The sequence below is a fragment of the Ochotona princeps genome, chromosome 6 (assembly GCF_030435755.1).
Source record: "Ochotona princeps isolate mOchPri1 chromosome 6, mOchPri1.hap1, whole genome shotgun sequence".
NCBI classification, from domain to species: Eukaryota; Metazoa; Chordata; class Mammalia; order Lagomorpha; family Ochotonidae; genus Ochotona; species Ochotona princeps.
Genome location: NC_080837.1, coordinates 77,390,151 through 77,407,561, shown reverse-complemented (window position 1 = coordinate 77,407,561; position 17,411 = coordinate 77,390,151). Strand labels below are relative to the sequence as shown.

At 61.3% G+C, this 17,411-nt stretch overlaps 12 non-coding genes across 12 annotated transcripts; all 12 read left to right on the top strand.

Moving 5' to 3' along the window:
- Nucleotides 1-820: 820 nt before the first annotated feature.
- Nucleotides 821-912, top strand: LOC131480627 (small nucleolar RNA SNORD116). The gene has a single exon (XR_009245681.1). It is a non-coding gene; the product is annotated as a small nucleolar RNA SNORD116 (small nucleolar RNA).
- A 1,269-nt stretch (nt 913-2,181) lies between these two features.
- Nucleotides 2,182-2,276, top strand: LOC131480672 (small nucleolar RNA SNORD116). The gene has a single exon (XR_009245725.1). It is a non-coding gene; the product is annotated as a small nucleolar RNA SNORD116 (small nucleolar RNA).
- Nucleotides 2,277-3,837: 1,561 nt separating this feature from the next.
- LOC131480626 (small nucleolar RNA SNORD116) lies at nt 3,838-3,929 on the top strand. Its single transcript, XR_009245680.1, has one exon. It is a non-coding gene; the product is annotated as a small nucleolar RNA SNORD116 (small nucleolar RNA).
- A 1,279-nt stretch (nt 3,930-5,208) lies between these two features.
- LOC131480671 (small nucleolar RNA SNORD116) lies at nt 5,209-5,303 on the top strand. Its single transcript, XR_009245724.1, has one exon. It is a non-coding gene; the product is annotated as a small nucleolar RNA SNORD116 (small nucleolar RNA).
- Nucleotides 5,304-6,863: 1,560 nt separating this feature from the next.
- On the top strand, nt 6,864-6,955 carry LOC131480625 (small nucleolar RNA SNORD116). Its single transcript, XR_009245679.1, has one exon. It is a non-coding gene; the product is annotated as a small nucleolar RNA SNORD116 (small nucleolar RNA).
- A 1,279-nt stretch (nt 6,956-8,234) lies between these two features.
- LOC131480670 (small nucleolar RNA SNORD116) lies at nt 8,235-8,329 on the top strand. The gene has a single exon (XR_009245723.1). It is a non-coding gene; the product is annotated as a small nucleolar RNA SNORD116 (small nucleolar RNA).
- Nucleotides 8,330-9,890: 1,561 nt separating this feature from the next.
- LOC131480624 (small nucleolar RNA SNORD116) lies at nt 9,891-9,982 on the top strand. The gene has a single exon (XR_009245678.1). It is a non-coding gene; the product is annotated as a small nucleolar RNA SNORD116 (small nucleolar RNA).
- Nucleotides 9,983-11,251: 1,269 nt separating this feature from the next.
- LOC131480669 (small nucleolar RNA SNORD116) lies at nt 11,252-11,346 on the top strand. Its single transcript, XR_009245722.1, has one exon. It is a non-coding gene; the product is annotated as a small nucleolar RNA SNORD116 (small nucleolar RNA).
- Nucleotides 11,347-12,907: 1,561 nt separating this feature from the next.
- On the top strand, nt 12,908-12,999 carry LOC131480665 (small nucleolar RNA SNORD116). The gene has a single exon (XR_009245718.1). It is a non-coding gene; the product is annotated as a small nucleolar RNA SNORD116 (small nucleolar RNA).
- A 1,279-nt stretch (nt 13,000-14,278) lies between these two features.
- Nucleotides 14,279-14,373, top strand: LOC131480668 (small nucleolar RNA SNORD116). The gene has a single exon (XR_009245721.1). It is a non-coding gene; the product is annotated as a small nucleolar RNA SNORD116 (small nucleolar RNA).
- Nucleotides 14,374-15,932: 1,559 nt separating this feature from the next.
- On the top strand, nt 15,933-16,024 carry LOC131480664 (small nucleolar RNA SNORD116). Its single transcript, XR_009245717.1, has one exon. It is a non-coding gene; the product is annotated as a small nucleolar RNA SNORD116 (small nucleolar RNA).
- A 1,279-nt stretch (nt 16,025-17,303) lies between these two features.
- LOC131480667 (small nucleolar RNA SNORD116) lies at nt 17,304-17,398 on the top strand. The gene has a single exon (XR_009245720.1). It is a non-coding gene; the product is annotated as a small nucleolar RNA SNORD116 (small nucleolar RNA).
- The last annotated feature ends 13 nt before the right edge of the window (nt 17,399-17,411 follow it).

Genomic DNA, 17,411 nt, shown 5'->3' with positions numbered 1-17,411 from the left:
GAGGAAGGACCTGCCCATGGAGCTGGGTGTGCTGTCAAGGGAGGCGGGGGCTGTTCCCTGGGCCCGCAGCAACCCTGGGAGTGCCTTGGGGCAGTTGTTGCCCATCGTGGTGCTGAAGGTTGGAGGCCAGCATTGGGCTGTGAGCTCTGTCATTGTTGAGATGGTCGAGGTGCCCTTTGTGTGAGAGGCGCACGCAGGCCCCATGGCTCTGAGGGCCCGTGGGTGCGTGTGCTGCCCACCTCGTTTGGCGGGCGTGCTGCCCATGTGTTTGTAGGTGAAGCTGCCTAAGGAAAGCAGCCTGAGGCCCAGCCACTGTCACCTTGGGTGACACAAAGAGTTTGCAGTGGGTACCTGTTTAGGCAGCATGCCAGGGTGCGAGTATGGGAGGCAGGCGCCATGGCTGTTCCTGTCTGTGGGCAGCAGCCCGCCTTGCTGGCGGTCTTGCTGAAGCACACCCTTGTTGTCTATGTACTTCTCAGAGGGCCTCTTGGTGGACGCAAGACTCACGTAGGCTTCTGCTGAGCCCCAGAGGCAGCAGTGAATGCCGGAAGCACCATGGCCTGCGCTGGGCCAATGCCAGCGGAGCTCCGAGGCTGGTAAGCATCCCCAGGGCCAGAGGCCCTGCACTGCCCCTAAGGATTCCTGCGGAGACCTGCCAAGATGCCAGGGAAGCCTTGCTGGGCTCGAGGGTGAGAGCCCACGGCCCCACGGGCCTTGTTTCTTTGGACTCTGCTGGCTCTTGAAGGTCTTTGAGGTCCCCGGGCTTGCCTCCCCTTGCACAGCCTGCCATGCTCCCCTGCCAGCGTGTTGGCATGTGCTTGGATCGATGATGACTCCCGCAAATACATTCCTTGGAAGCTGAACAAAATGAGTGAAAACCCCATACCGTCGTTCTCATCGTGACTGAGGTCCAGCACATTGCCCCGTGCAGAGAGTAGGCGTGAGGAGCCCCAGCAGGGCTAGGCTAATGGTGATCCTGCAGCGGTGGGCTTGTGACCCAAGGGCTGGCGTGGCAGCACTCATGCCGAGGGTTCCCATGTGCCCTAGTGTGTCCGTGGGTAGCTGAGTGCTGGGTGGGCGGGAGTTGAGACTTGGGGCATCCAGGCCAGAGGACAGAGGTGTTGGCCTCTTGGGGAGGGCACAGGTGACCCAGGGTGTCCAGCCAGGTGTGTGCAGGACACGGGTGTGCCCTGGGTCCCGGATGAGAGAGCCTAAAGCCCACAGCACGGCCTGGGGCGTGATCCCTGTGAGCAGCATCCTTGCAGCTCTGTGCCCGCATCCTTGCAGCAGAAGAGACACAAGGCCGAAGGCCTGACTCAAGGGTGCTGCCCAAGCTGGTTGGGTCGGGATTGCCTGTGAAGTGCTTCCAGCTGGTGTCCTGGGGCAGTACTGACATGGCAGGAAGCTTGGGGTTGGCGGAGCCACTCTCTGGGCTGCAGTGCAGGCAGGCAGGCAGGAATGCAGTGGGTGGCGAGTGCACCCCTGCGCCTCCCTGTCCATGGATGCTGGGTCCGTGGACCCGGACACACAGATGCTGCTGCCAGCTAGCCCCAGGCCACAGCAAGAGCACACGGAGAGGGCAGCAAACTGAAACCCAACATGGGTCCCAGCGTGGGCCAGGTGATGGAGTGCTTTCCTTGTGGTGTGGGCAGAGCCTTTGCTCTGAGAAATGTATGTGAGGGTTGGAGAAAGGGGATGTGCGAGGGAGCGTGCCACAGCAGGCCTCCTTGGGCCAGCGGCTCTGCCCTGTGGAGCTGCCTGGGTCCTGAAGCTTGCCTGTGCTGTGTGTGTACTTGGCAGGGAGCGTGTCTGCCATCGGCGTGGCTTGTGGAGTGCCAGCAGATCTGTGCTTGTGCTTTGGAGAGGAATCCCTGTGGGTGGCTGGCATGCAGGGAGCCCGTGTTGGGTTGGAAGTGCCTGAATCCTCACGGATGGTAAGCAGTGGCAGAGCCAGGGTGGGTGGTGGGGACGTGTCCCCTAGCGCTTCAGAGTCCTGCGGGAGTTGGGGGCATGTTGTCCTGAGGTGGCCGCGCCTGGGCTCCACTGCGAGAGTGGATGCTTGTGCTATGGCGGTGCAGGCTTTGTCCCTGGCCTCTGCAGGCCTCTGCAGGGGCCGGAGGCCATCGGCTGTGCCCGATGCCAGCCTGCGTTGTTGTGCTGCCAGCACTTTGGGGTGTGCTTGGATCGATGATGACTCCACCGTCAAACATTCCTTGGAAAAGCTGAACAAAATGAGTGAAAACTCACTACCGTCGTTCTCATCGTGACTGAGGTCCAGCACATTGCCTCTAGTGGGGAGCATAGGAGTGAGGGTCCATGGGCAAGGGTTGAGGTGGCTGCCAGCCCCAGGGTGAGCCCAAGGGCAAGCCCCCCCTTGGAGGACCAGCCTGCTGGGGAGGTGTGGTGAGAGGGTTGTGCGTGGGCAGTAGAGCGCTTGTGGTACGGATGCTGTGAGTGGGGAAGGGAAGCCAGTGAGGGGCCGAACCTGAGGACGTTGTGGCAGGGTCGGTGTGTTTGTGTTTGTGTTGGTATGTGGTTGTGGGTGTTGATGGAGGGGTGTGTGTGTGAGTGGTGCGCACACCTGTGGTGTTCCCTGAACAAGCCATTGGTCCTGAGCCTTGGCGCCCGAGGGTTGCTTCTACAGTGTCGGGTGGAGGTGTCCTTCTGAGCCCTGTGCTGTATCTGGTGTTGTGTTGATGAAGGCATGTGTTGGGTGTTGGCCGCCATGGGTATTGGGATGCCATGTGTCCAAGCACCCGTTTTTGGCAGGTTGATAGGTCTGTGCCCAGGCGAGCCTCGGGCTGGGGTGAGCAGTGCGAAAGGCCATGGAGAAGGAATTGTTGGGTGTGTTGGGGTGTAGTGGTTGTGTGTCCCCCTGGCGGCAGGTGGGGCGTTTGCAAAGCTGCCTGCAGACCAGTGCTGTGTCACTTCCCTGCGTGTGGTGAGGTTCCCCAGGCGGGACAGCCGAGTGTGTAGTGGAGTTGAAGGGTGAGGTTGTGAGCATGTTTGGGCCGAGTGAGGAAGGACCTGCCCATGGAGCTGGGTGTGCTGTCAAGGGAGGCGGGGGCTGTTCCCTGGGCCCGCAGCAACCCTGGGAGTGCCTTGGGGCAGTTGTTGCCCATCGTGGTGCTGAAGGTTGGAGGCCAGCATTGGGCTGTGAGCTCTGTCATTGTTGAGATGGTCGAGGTGCCCTTTGTGTGAGAGGAGCACGCAGGCCCCATGGCTCTGAGGGCCCGTGGGTGCGTGTGCTGCCCACCTCGTTTGGCGGGCGTGCTGCCCATGTGTTTGTAGGTGAAGCTGCCTAAGGAAAGCAGCCTGAGGCCCAGCCACTGTCACCTTGGGTGACACAAAGAGTTTGCAGTGGGGACCTGTTTAGGCAGCATGCCAGGGTGCGAGTATGGGAGGCAGGCGCCATGGCTGTTCCTGTCTGTGGGCAGCGGCCCGCCTTGCTGGCGGTCTTGCTGAAGCACACCCTTGTTGTCTATGTACTTCTCAGAGGGCCTCTCGGTGGACGCAAGACTCACGTAGGCTTCTGCTGAGCCCCAGAGGCAGCAGTGAATGCCGGAAGCACCATGGCCTGCGCTGGGCCAATGCCAGCGGAGCTCCGAGGCTGGTAAGCATCCCCAGGGCCAGAGGCCCTGCACTGCCCCTAAGGATTCCTGCGGAGACCTGCCAAGATGCCAGGGAAGCCTTGCTGGGCTCGAGGGTGAGAGCCCACGGCCCCACGGGCCTTGTTTCTTTGGACTCTGCTGGCTCTTGAAGGTCTTTGAGGTCCCCGGGCTTGCCTCCCCTTGCACAGCCTGCCATGCTCCCCTGCCAGCGTGTTGGCATGTGCTTGGATCGATGATGACTCCCGCAAATACATTCCTTGGAAGCTGAACAAAATGAGTGAAAACCCCATACCGTCGTTCTCATCGTGACTGAGGTCCAGCACATTGCCCCGTGCAGAGAGTAGGCGTGAGGAGCCCCAGCAGGGCTAGGCTAATGGTGATCCTGCAGCGGTGGGCTTGTGACCCAAGGGCTGGCGTGGCAGCACTCATGCCGAGGGTTCCCATGTGCCCTAGTGTGCCCTAGTGTGTCCGTGGGTAGCTGAGTGCTGGGTGGGCGGGAGTTGAGACTTGGGGCATCCAGGCCAGAGGACAGAGGTGTTGGCCTCTTGGGGAGGGCACAGGTGACCCAGGGTGTCCAGCCAGGTGTGTGCAGGACACGGGTGTGCCCTGGGTCCCGGATGAGAGAGCCTAAAGCCCACAGCACGGCCTGGGGCGTGATCCCTGTGAGCAGCATCCTTGCAGCTCTGTGCCCGCATCCTTGCAGCAGAAGAGACACAAGGCCGAAGGCCTGACTCAAGGGTGCTGCCCAAGCTGGTTGGGTCGGGATTGCCTGTGAAGTGCTTCCAGCTGGTGTCCTGGGGCAGTACTGACATGGCAGGAAGCTTGGGGTTGGCGGAGCCACTCTCTGGGCTGCAGTGCAGGCAGGCAGGCAGGAATGCAGTGGGTGGCGAGTGCACCCCTGCGCCTCCCTGTCCATGGATGCTGGGTCCGTGGACCCGGACACACAGATGCTGCTGCCAGCTAGCCCCAGGCCACAGCAAGAGCACACGGAGAGGGCAGCAAACTGAAACCCAACATGGGTCCCAGCGTGGGCCAGGTGATGGAGTGCTTTCCTTGTGGTGTGGGCAGAGCCTTTGCTCTGGGAAAAGTATGTGAGGGTTGGAGAAAGGGGATGTGCGAGGGAGCGTGCCACAGCGGGCCTCCTTGGGCCAGCAGCTCTGCCCTGTGGAGCTGCCTGGGTCCTGAAGCTTGCCTGTGCTGTGTGTATACTTGGCAGGGAGCGTGTCTGCCATTGGCATGGCTTGTGGAGTGCCAGCAGATCTGTGCTTGTGCTTTGGAGAGGAATCCCTGTGGGTGGCTGGCATGCAGGGAGCCCGTGTTGGGCTGGAAGTGCCTGAATCCTTACGGATGGTAAGCAGTGGCAGAGCCAGGGTGGGTGGTGGGGACGTGTCCCCTAGCGCTTCAGAGTCCTGCGGGAGTTGGGGGCATGTTGTCCTGAGGTGGCCGCGCCTGGGCTCCACTGCGAGAGTGGATGCTTGTGCTATGGCGGTGCAGGCTTTGTCCCTGGCCTCTGCAGGCCTCTGCAGGGGCCGGAGGCCATCGGCTGTGCCCGATGCCAGCCTGCGTTGTTGTGCTGCCAGCACTTTGGGGTGTGCTTGGATCGATGATGACTCCACCGTCAAACATTCCTTGGAAAAGCTGAACAAAATGAGTGAAAACTCACTACCGTCGTTCTCATCGTGACTGAGGTCCAGCACATTGCCTCTAGTGGGGAGCATAGGAGTGAGGGTCCATGGGCAAGGGTTGAGGTGGCTGCCAGCCCCAGGGTGAGCCCAAGGGCAAGCCCCCCCTTGGAGGACCAGCCTGCTGGGGAGGTGTGGTGAGAGGGTTGTGCGTGGGCAGTAGAGCGCTTGTGGTACGGATGCTGTGAGTGGGGAAGGGAAGCCAGTGAGGGGCCGAACCTGAGGACGTTGTGGCAGGGTCGGTGTGTTTGTGTTTGTGTTGGTATGTGGTTGTGGGTGTTGATGGAGGGGTGTGTGTGTGAGTGGTGCGCACACCTGTGGTGTTCCCTGAACAAGCCATTGGTCCTGAGCCTTGGCGCCCGAGGGTTGCTTCCACAGTGTCGGGTGGAGGTGCCCTTCTGAGCCCTGTGCTGTATCTGGTGTTGTGTTGATGAAGGCATGTGTTGGGTGTTGGCCGCCATGGGTATTGGGATGCCATGTGTCCAAGCACCCGTTTTTGGCAGGTTGATAGGTCTGTGCCCAGGCGAGCCTCGGGCTGGGGTGAGCAGTGCGAAAGGCCATGGAGAAGGAATTGTTGGGTGTGTTGGGGTGTAGTGGTTGTGTGTCCCCCTGGCGGCAGGTGGGGCGTTTGCAAAGCTGCCTGCAGACCAGTGCTGTGTCACTTCCCTGCGTGTGGTGAGGTTCCCCAGGCGGGACAGCCGAGTGTGTAGTGGAGTTGAAGGGTGAGGTTGTGAGCATGTTTGGGCCGAGTGAGGAAGGACCTGCCCATGGAGCTGGGTGTGCTGTCAAGGGAGGCGGGGGCTGTTCCCTGGGCCCGCAGCAACCCTGGGAGTGCCTTGGGGCAGTTGTTGCCCATCGTGGTGCTGAAGGTTGGAGGCCAGCATTGGGCTGTGAGCTCTGTCATTGTTGAGATGGTCGAGGTGCCCTTTGTGTGAGAGGCGCACGCAGGCCCCATGGCTCTGAGGGCCCGTGGGTGCGTGTGCTGCCCACCTCGTTTGGCGGGCGTGCTGCCCATGTGTTTGTAGGTGAAGCTGCCTAAGGAAAGCAGCCTGAGGCCCAGCCACTGTCACCTTGGGTGACACAAAGAGTTTGCAGTGGGGACCTGTTTAGGCAGCATGCCAGGGTGCGAGTATGGGAGGCAGGCGCCATGGCTGTTCCTGTCTGTGGGCAGCAGCCCGCCTTGCTGGCGGTCTTGCTGAAGCACACCCTTGTTGTCTATGTACTTCTCAGAGGGCCTCTTGGTGGACGCAAGACTCACGTAGGCTTCTGCTGAGCCCCAGAGGCAGCAGTGAATGCCGGAAGCACCATGGCCTGCGCTGGGCCAATGCCAGCGGAGCTCCGAGGCTGGTAAGCATCCCCAGGGCCAGAGGCCCTGCACTGCCCCTAAGGATTCCTGCGGAGACCTGCCAAGATGCCAGGGAAGCCTTGCTGGGCTCGAGGGTGAGAGCCCACGCCCCACGGGCCTTGTTTCTTTGGACTCTGCTGGCTCTTGAAGGTCTTTGAGGTCCCCGGGCTTGCCTCCCCTTGCACAGCCTGCCATGCTCCCCTGCCAGCGTGTTGGCATGTGCTTGGATCGATGATGACTCCCGCAAATACATTCCTTGGAAGCTGAACAAAATGAGTGAAAACCCCATACCGTCGTTCTCATCGTGACTGAGGTCCAGCACATTGCCCCGTGCAGAGAGTAGGCGTGAGGAGCCCCAGCAGGGCTAGGCTAATGGTGATCCTGCAGCGGTGGGCTTGTGACCCAAGGGCTGGCGTGGCAGCACTCATGCCGAGGGTTCCCATGTGCCCTAGTGTGCCCTAGTGTGTCCGTGGGTAGCTGAGTGCTGGGTGGGCGGGAGTTGAGACTTGGGGCATCCAGGCCAGAGGACAGAGGTGTTGGCCTCTTGGGGAGGGCACAGGTGACCCAGGGTGTCCAGCCAGGTGTGTGCAGGACACGGGTGTGCCCTGGGTCCCGGATGAGAGAGCCTAAAGCCCACAGCACGGCCTGGGGCGTGATCCCTGTGAGCAGCATCCTTGCAGCTCTGTGCCCGCATCCTTGCAGCAGAAGAGACACAAGGCCGAAGGCCTGACTCAAGGGTGCTGCCCAAGCTGGTTGGGTCGGGATTGCCTGTGAAGTGCTTCCAGCTGGTGTCCTGGGGCAGTACTGACATGGCAGGAAGCTTGGGGTTGGCGGAGCCACTCTCTGGGCTGCAGTGCAGGCAGGCAGGCAGGAATGCAGTGGGTGGCGAGTGCACCCCTGCGCCTCCCTGTCCATGGATGCTGGGTCCGTGGACCCGGACACACAGATGCTGCTGCCAGCTAGCCCCAGGCCACAGCAAGAGCACACGGAGAGGGCAGCAAACTGAAACCCAACATGGGTCCCAGCGTGGGCCAGGTGATGGAGTGCTTTCCTTGTGGTGTGGGCAGAGCCTTTGCTCTGGGAAAAGTATGTGAGGGTTGGAGAAAGGGGATGTGCGAGGGAGCGTGCCACAGCGGGCCTCCTTGGGCCAGCAGCTCTGCCCTGTGGAGCTGCCTGGGTCCTGAAGCTTGCCTGTGCTGTGTGTATACTTGGCAGGGAGCGTGTCTGCCATTGGCATGGCTTGTGGAGTGCCAGCAGATCTGTGCTTGTGCTTTGGAGAGGAATCCCTGTGGGTGGCTGGCATGCAGGGAGCCCGTGTTGGGCTGGAAGTGCCTGAATCCTTACGGATGGTAAGCAGTGGCAGAGCCAGGGTGGGTGGTGGGGACGTGTCCCCTAGCGCTTCAGAGTCCTGCGGGAGTTGGGGGCATGTTGTCCTGAGGTGGCCGCGCCTGGGCTCCACTGCGAGAGTGGATGCTTGTGCTATGGCGGTGCAGGCTTTGTCCCTGGCCTCTGCAGGCCTCTGCAGGGGCCGGAGGCCATCGGCTGTGCCCGATGCCAGCCTGCGTTGTTGTGCTGCCAGCACTTTGGGGTGTGCTTGGATCGATGATGACTCCACCGTCAAACATTCCTTGGAAAAGCTGAACAAAATGAGTGAAAACTCACTACCGTCGTTCTCATCGTGACTGAGGTCCAGCACATTGCCTCTAGTGGGGAGCATAGGAGTGAGGGTCCATGGGCAAGGGTTGAGGTGGCTGCCAGCCCCAGGGTGAGCCCAAGGGCAAGCCCCCCCTTGGAGGACCAGCCTGCTGGGGAGGTGTGGTGAGAGGGTTGTGCGTGGGCAGTAGAGCGCTTGTGGTACGGATGCTGTGAGTGGGGAAGGGAAGCCAGTGAGGGGCCGAACCTGAGGACGTTGTGGCAGGGTCGGTGTGTTTGTGTTTGTGTTGGTATGTGGTTGTGGGTGTTGATGGAGGGGTGTGTGTGTGAGTGGTGCGCACACCTGTGGTGTTCCCTGAACAAGCCATTGGTCCTGAGCCTTGGCGCCCGAGGGTTGCTTCCACAGTGTCGGGTGGAGGTGCCCTTCTGAGCCCTGTGCTGTATCTGGTGTTGTGTTGATGAAGGCATGTGTTGGGTGTTGGCCGCCATGGGTATTGGGATGCCATGTGGCCAAGCACCCGTTTTTGGCAGGTTGATAGGTCTGTGCCCAGGCGAGCCTCGGGCTGGGGTGAGCAGTGCGAAAGGCCATGGAGAAGGAATTGTTGGGTGTGTTGGGGTGTAGTGGTTGTGTGTCCCCCTGGCGGCAGGTGGGGCGTTTGCAAAGCTGCCTGCAGACCAGTGCTGTGTCACTTCCCTGCGTGTGGTGAGGTTCCCCAGGCGGGACAGCCGAGTGTGTAGTGGAGTTGAAGGGTGAGGTTGTGAGCATGTTTGGGCCGAGTGAGGAAGGACCTGCCCATGGAGCTGGGTGTGCTGTCAAGGGAGGCGGGGGCTGTTCCCTGGGCCCGCAGCAACCCTGGGAGTGCCTTGGGGCAGTTGTTGCCCATCGTGGTGCTGAAGGTTGGAGGCCAGCATTGGGCTGTGAGCTCTGTCATTGTTGAGATGGTCGAGGTGCCCTTTGTGTGAGAGGAGCACGCAGGCCCCATGGCTCTGAGGGCCCGTGGGTGCGTGTGCTGCCCACCTCGTTTGGCGGGCGTGCTGCCCATGTGTTTGTAGGTGAAGCTGCCTAAGGAAAGCAGCCTGAGGCCCAGCCACTGTCACCTTGGGTGACACAAAGAGTTTGCAGTGGGGACCTGTTTAGGCAGCATGCCAGGGTGCGAGTATGGGAGGCAGGCGCCATGGCTGTTCCTGTCTGTGGGCAGCAGCCCGCCTTGCTGGCGGTCTTGCTGAAGCACACCCTTGTTGTCTATGTACTTCTCAGAGGGCCTCTTGGTGGACGCAAGACTCACGTAGGCTTCTGCTGAGCCCCAGAGGCAGCAGTGAATGCCGGAAGCACCATGGCCTGCGCTGGGCCAATGCCAGCGGAGCTCCGAGGCTGGTAAGCATCCCCAGGGCCAGAGGCCCTGCACTGCCCCTAAGGATTCCTGCGGAGACCTGCCAAGATGCCAGGGAAGCCTTGCTGGGCTCGAGGGTGAGAGCCCACGGCCCCACGGGCCTTGTTTCTTTGGACTCTGCTGGCTCTTGAAGGTCTTTGAGGTCCCCGGGCTTGCCTCCCCTTGCACAGCCTGCCATGCTCCCCTGCCAGCGTGTTGGCATGTGCTTGGATCGATGATGACTCCCGCAAATACATTCCTTGGAAGCTGAACAAAATGAGTGAAAACCCCATACCGTCGTTCTCATCGTGACTGAGGTCCAGCACATTGCCCCGTGCAGAGAGTAGGCGTGAGGAGCCCCAGCAGGGCTAGGCTAATGGTGATCCTGCAGCGGTGGGCTTGTGACCCAAGGGCTGGCGTGGCAGCACTCATGCCGAGGGTTCCCATGTGCCCTAGTGTGTCCGTGGGTAGCTGAGTGCTGGGTGGGCGGGAGTTGAGACTTGGGGCATCCAGGCCAGAGGACAGAGGTGTTGGCCTCTTGGGGAGGGCACAGGTGACCCAGGGTGTCCAGCCAGGTGTGTGCAGGACACGGGTGTGCCCTGGGTCCCGGATGAGAGAGCCTAAAGCCCACAGCACGGCCTGGGGCGTGATCCCTGTGAGCAGCATCCTTGCAGCTCTGTGCCCGCATCCTTGCAGCAGAAGAGACACAAGGCCGAAGCCCTGACTCAAGGGTGCTGCCCAAGCTGGTTGGGTCGGGATTGCCTGTGAAGTGCTTCCAGCTGGTGTCCTGGGGCAGTACTGACATGGCAGGAAGCTTGGGGTTGGCGGAGCCACTCTCTGGGCTGCAGTGCAGGCAGGCAGGCAGGAATGCAGTGGGTGGCGAGTGCACCCCTGCGCCTCCCTGTCCATGGATGCTGGGTCCGTGGACCCGGACACACAGATGCTGCTGCCAGCTAGCCCCAGGCCACAGCAAGAGCACACGGAGAGGGCAGCAAACTGAAACCCAACATGGGTCCCAGCGTGGGCCAGGTGATGGAGTGCTTTCCTTGTGGTGTGGGCAGAGCCTTTGCTCTGAGAAATGTATGTGAGGGTTGGAGAAAGGGGATGTGCGAGGGAGCGTGCCACAGCAGGCCTCCTTGGGCCAGCGGCTCTGCCCTGTGGAGCTGCCTGGGTCCTGAAGCTTGCCTGTGCTGTGTGTGTACTTGGCAGGGAGCGTGTCTGCCATCGGCGTGGCTTGTGGAGTGCCAGCAGATCTGTGCTTGTGCTTTGGAGAGGAATCCCTGTGGGTGGCTGGCATGCAGGGAGCCCGTGTTGGGTTGGAAGTGCCTGAATCCTCACGGATGGTAAGCAGTGGCAGAGCCAGGGTGGGTGGTGGGGACGTGTCCCCTAGCGCTTCAGAGTCCTGCGGGAGTTGGGGGCATGTTGTCCTGAGGTGGCCGCGCCTGGGCTCCACTGCGAGAGTGGATGCTTGTGCTATGGCGGTGCAGGCTTTGTCCCTGGCCTCTGCAGGCCTCTGCAGGGGCCGGAGGCCATCGGCTGTGCCCGATGCCAGCCTGCGTTGTTGTGCTGCCAGCACTTTGGGGTGTGCTTGGATCGATGATGACTCCACCGTCAAACATTCCTTGGAAAAGCTGAACAAAATGAGTGAAAACTCACTACCGTCGTTCTCATCGTGACTGAGGTCCAGCACATTGCCTCTAGTGGGGAGCATAGGAGTGAGGGTCCATGGGCAAGGGTTGAGGTGGCTGCCAGCCCCAGGGTGAGCCCAAGGGCAAGCCCCCCCTTGGAGGACCAGCCTGCTGGGGAGGTGTGGTGAGAGGGTTGTGCGTGGGCAGTAGAGCGCTTGTGGTACGGATGCTGTGAGTGGGGAAGGGAAGCCAGTGAGGGGCCGAACCTGAGGACGTTGTGGCAGGGTCGGTGTGTTTGTGTTTGTGTTGGTATGTGGTTGTGGGTGTTGATGGAGGGGTGTGTGTGTGAGTGGTGCGCACACCTATGGTGTTCCCTGAACAAGCCATTGGTCCTGAGCCTTGGCGCCCGAGGGTTGCTTCTACAGTGTCGGGTGGAGGTGTCCTTCTGAGCCCTGTGCTGTATCTGGTGTTGTGTTGATGAAGGCATGTGTTGGGTGTTGGCCGCCATGGGTATTGGGATGCCATGTGTCCAAGCACCCGTTTTTGGCAGGTTGATAGGTCTGTGCCCAGGCGAGCCTCGGGCTGGGGTGAGCAGTGCGAAAGGCCATGGAGAAGGAATTGTTGGGTGTGTTGGGGTGTAGTGGTTGTGTGTCCCCCTGGCGGCAGGTGGGGCGTTTGCAAAGCTGCCTGCAGACCAGTGCTGTGTCACTTCCCTGCGTGTGGTGAGGTTCCCCAGGCGGGACAGCCGAGTGTGTAGTGGAGTTGAAGGGTGAGGTTGTGAGCATGTTTGGGCCGAGTGAGGAAGGACCTGCCCATGGAGCTGGGTGTGCTGTCAAGGGAGGCGGGGGCTGTTCCCTGGGCCCGCAGCAACCCTGGGAGTGCCTTGGGGCAGTTGTTGCCCATCGTGGTGCTGAAGGTTGGAGGCCAGCATTGGGCTGTGAGCTCTGTCATTGTTGAGATGGTCGAGGTGCCCTTTGTGTGAGAGGCGCACGCAGGCCCCATGGCTCTGAGGGCCCGTGGGTGCGTGTGCTGACCACCTCGTTTGGCGGGCGTGCTGCCCATGTGTTTGTAGGTGAAGCTGCCTAAGGAAAGCAGCCTGAGGCCCAGCCACTGTCACCTTGGGTGACACAAAGAGTTTGCAGTGGGGACCTGTGTAGGCAGCATGCCAGGGTGCGAGTATGGGAGGCAGGCGCCATGGCTGTTCCTGTCTGTGGGCAGCGGCCCGCCTTGCTGGCGGTCTTGCTGAAGCACACCCTTGTTGTCTATGTACTTCTCAGAGGGCCTCTCGGTGGACGCAAGACTCACGTAGGCTTCTGCTGAGCCCCAGAGGCAGCAGTGAATGCCGGAAGCACCATGGCCTGCGCTGGGCCAATGCCAGCGGAGCTCCGAGGCTGGTAAGCATCCCCAGGGCCAGAGGCCCTGCACTGCCCCTAAGGATTCCTGCGGAGACCTGCCAAGATGCCAGGGAAGCCTTGCTGGGCTCGAGGGTGAGAGCCCACGGCCCCACGGGCCTTGTTTCTTTGGACTCTGCTGGCTCTTGAAGGTCTTTGAGGTCCCCGGGCTTGCCTCCCCTTGCACAGCCTGCCATGCTCCCCTGCCAGCGTGTTGGCATGTGCTTGGATCGATGATGACTCCCGCAAATACATTCCTTGGAAGCTGAACAAAATGAATGAAAACCCCATACCGTCGTTCTCATCGTGACTGAGGTCCAGCACATTGCCCCGTGCAGAGAGTAGGCGTGAGGAGCCCCAGCAGGGCTAGGCTAATGGTGATCCTGCAGCGGTGGGCTTGTGACCCAAGGGCTGGCGTGGCAGCACTCATGCCGAGGGTTCCCATGTGCCCTAGTGTGCCCTAGTGTGTCCGTGGGTAGCTGAGTGCTGGGTGGGCGGGAGTTGAGACTTGGGGCATCCAGGCCAGAGGACAGAGGTGTTGGCCTCTTGGGGAGGGCACAGGTGACCCAGGGTGTCCAGCCAGGTGTGTGCAGGACACGGGTGTGCCCTGGGTCCCGGATGAGAGAGCCTAAAGCCCACAGCACGGCCTGGGGCGTGATCCCTGTGAGCAGCATCCTTGCAGCTCTGTGCCCGCATCCTTGCAGCAGAAGAGACACAAGGCCGAAGGCCTGACTCAAGGGTGCTGCCCAAGCTGGTTGGGTCGGGATTGCCTGTGAAGTGCTTCCAGCTGGTGTCCTGGGGCAGTACTGACATGGCAGGAAGCTTGGGGTTGGCGGAGCCACTCTCTGGGCTGCAGTGCAGGCAGGCAGGCAGGAATGCAGTGGGTGGCGAGTGCACCCCTGCGCCTCCCTGTCCATGGATGCTGGGTCCGTGGACCCGGACACACAGATGCTGCTGCCAGCTAGCCCCAGGCCACAGCAAGAGCACACGGAGAGGGCAGCAAACTGAAACCCAACATGGGTCCCAGCGTGGGCCAGGTGATGGAGTGCTTTCCTTGTGGTGTGGGCAGAGCCTTTGCTCTGGGAAAAGTATGTGAGGGTTGGAGAAAGGGGATGTGCGAGGGAGCGTGCCACAGCGGGCCTCCTTGGGCCAGCGGCTCTGCCCTGTGGAGCTGCCTGGGTCCTGAAGCTTGCCTGTACTGTGTGTGTACTTGGCAGGAAGCGTGTCTGCCATCGGCGTGGCTTGTGGAGTGCCAGCAGATCTGTGCTTGTGCTTTGGAGAGGAATCCCTGTGGGTGGCTGGCATGCAGGGAGCCCGTGTTGGGCTGGAAGTGCCTGAATCCTCACGGATGGTAAGCAGTGGCAGAGCCAGGGTGGGTGGTGGGGACGTGTCCCCTAGCGCTTCAGAGTCCTGCGGGAGTTGGGGGCATGTTGTCCTGAGGTGGCCGCGCCTGGGCTCCACTGCGAGAGTGGATGCTTGTGCTATGGCGGTGCAGGCTTTGTCCCTGGCCTCTGCAGGCCTCTGCAGGGGCCGGAGGCCATCGGCTGTGCCCGATGCCAGCCTGCGTTGTTGTGCTGCCAGCACTTTGGGGTGTGCTTGGATCGATGATGACTCCACCGTCAAACATTCCTTGGAAAAGCTGAACAAAATGAGTGAAAACTCACTACCGTCGTTCTCATCGTGACTGAGGTCCAGCACATTGCCTCTAGTGGGGAGCATAGGAGTGAGGGTCCATGGGCAAGGGTTGAGGTGGCTGCCAGCCCCAGGGTGAGCCCAAGGGCAAGCCCCCCCTTGGAGGACCAGACTGCTGGGGAGGTGTGGTGAGAGGGTTGTGCGTGGGCAGCAGAGCGCTTGTGGTGCGGGTGCTATGAGTGGGGAAGGGAAGCCGGTGAGGGGCCGAACCTGAGGAGGTTGTGGCAGTGTCGGTGTGTTTGTGTTTGTGTTGGTATGTGGTTGTGGGTGTTGATGGAGGGGTGTGTGTGAATGGTGCGCACGCCTGTGGTGTTCCCTGAACAAGCCATTGGTCCTGAGCCTTGGCGCCCGAGGGTTGCTTCCACAGTGTCGGGTGGAGGTGCCCTTCTGAGCCCTGTGCTGTATCTGGTGTTCTGTTGATGAAGACATGTGTTGGGTGTTGGCCGCCATGGGTATTGGGATGCCATGTGTCCAAGCACCCGTTTTTGGCAGGTTGATAGGTCTGTGCCCAGGCGAGCCTCGGGCTGGGGTGAGCAGTGCGAAAGGCCATGGAGAAGGAATTGTTGGGCGTGTTGGGGTGTAGTGGTTGTGTGTCCCCCTGGCGGCAGGTGGGGCGTTTGCAAAGCTGCCTGCAGACCAGTGCTGTGTCACTCCCCTGCGTGTGGTGAGGTTCCCCAGGCGGGACAGCCGAGTGTGTAGTGGAGTTGAAGGGTGAGGTTGTGAGCATGTTTGGGCTGAGTGAGGAAGGACCTGCCCATGGAGCTGGGTGTGCTGTCAAGGGAGGCGGGGGCTGTTCCCTGGGCCCGCAGCAACCCTGGGAGTGCCTTGGGGCAGTTGTTGCCCATCGTGGTGCTGAAGGTTGGAGGCCAGCATTGGGCTGTGAGCTCTGTCATTGTTGAGATGGTCGAGGTGCCCTTTGTGTGAGAGGAGCACGCAGACCCCATGTCTCTGAGGGCCCGTGGGTGCGTGTGCTGACCACCTCGTTTGGCGGGCGTGCTGCCCATGTGTTTGTAGGTGAAGCTGCCTAAGGAAAGCAGCCTGAGGCCCAGCCACTGTCACCTTGGGTGACACAAAGAGTTTGCAGTGGGGACCTGTGTAGGCAGCATGCCAGAGTGCGAGTATGGGAGGCAGGCGCCATGGCTGTTCCTGTCTGTGGGCAGCAGCCCGCCTTGCTGGCGGTCTTGCTGAAGCACACCCTTGTTGTCTATGTACTTCTCAGAGGGCCTCTCGGTGGACGCAAGACTCACGTAGGCTTCTGCTGAGCCCCAGAGGCAGCAGTGAATGCCGGAAGCACCATGGCCTGCGCTGGGCCAATGCCAGCGGAGCTCCGAGGCTGGTAAGCATCCCCAGGGCCAGAGGCCCTGCACTGCCCCTAAGGATTCCTGCGGAGACCTGCCAAGATGCCAGGGAAGCCTTGCTGGGCTCGAGGGTGAGAGCCCACGGCCCCACGGGCCTTGTTTCTTTGGACTCTGCTGGCTCTTGAAGGTCTTTGAGGTCCCCGGGCTTGCCTCCCCTTGCACAGCCTGCCATGCTCCCCTGCCAGCGTGTTGGCATGTGCTTGGATCGATGATGACTCCCGCAAATACATTCCTTGGAAGCTGAACAAAATGAATGAAAACCCCATACCGTCGTTCTCATCGTGACTGAGGTCCAGCACATTGCCCCGTGCAGAGAGTAGGCGTGAGGAGCCCCAGCAGGGCTAGGCTAATGGTGATCCTGCAGCGGTGGGCTTGTGACCCAAGGGCTGGCGTGGCAGCACTCATGCCGAGGGTTCCCATGTGCCCTAGTGTGCCCTAGTGTGTCCGTGGGTAGCTGAGTGCTGGGTGGGCGGGAGTTGAGACTTGGGGCATCCAGGCCAGAGGACAGAGGTGTTGGCCTCTTGGGGAGGGCACAGGTGACCCAGGGTGTCCAGCCAGGTGTGTGCAGGACACGGGTGTGCCCTGGGTCCCGGATGAGAGAGCCTAAAGCCCACAGCACGGCCTGGGGCGTGATCCCTGTGAGCAGCATCCTTGCAGCTCTGTGCCCGCATCCTTGCAGCAGAAGAGACACAAGGCCGAAGGCCTGACTCAAGGGTGCTGCCCAAGCTGGTTGGGTCGGGATTGCCTGTGAAGTGCTTCCAGCTGGTGTCCTGGGGCAGTACTGACATGGCAGGAAGCTTGGGGTTGGCGGAGCCACTCTCTGGGCTGCAGTGCAGGCAGGCAGGCAGGAATGCAGTGGGTGGCGAGTGCACCCCTGCGCCTCCCTGTCCATGGATGCTGGGTCCGTGGACCCGGACACACAGATGCTGCTGCCAGCTAGCCCCAGGCCACAGCAAGAGCACACGGAGAGGGCAGCAAACTGAAACCCAACATGGGTCCCAGCGTGGGCCAGGTGATGGAGTGCTTTCCTTGTGGTGTGGGCAGAGCCTTTGCTCTGGGAAAAGTATGTGAGGGTTGGAGAAAGGGGATGTGCGAGGGAGCGTGCCACAGCGGGCCTCCTTGGGCCAGCGGCTCTGCCCTGTGGAGCTGCCTGGGTCCTGAAGCTTGCCTGTACTGTGTGTGTACTTGGCAGGAAGCGTGTCTGCCATCGGCGTGGCTTGTGGAGTGCCAGCAGATCTGTGCTTGTGCTTTGGAGAGGAATCCCTGTGGGTGGCTGGCATGCAGGGAGCCCGTGTTGGGCTGGAAGTGCCTGAATCCTCACGGATGGTAAGCAGTGGCAGAGCCAGGGTGGGTGGTGGGGACGTGTCCCCTAGCGCTTCAGAGTCCTGCGGGAGTTGGGGGCATGTTGTCCTGAGGTGGCCGCGCCTGGGCTCCACTGCGAGAGTGGATGCTTGTGCTATGGCGGTGCAGGCTTTGTCCCTGGCCTCTGCAGGCCTCTGCAGGGGCCGGAGGCCATCGGCTGTGCCCGATGCCAGCCTGCGTTGTTGTGCTGCCAGCACTTTGGGGTGTGCTTGGATCGATGATGACTCCACCGTCAAACATTCCTTGGAAAAGCTGAACAAAATGAGTGAAAACTCACTACCGTCGTTCTCATCGTGACTGAGGTCCAGCACATTGCCTC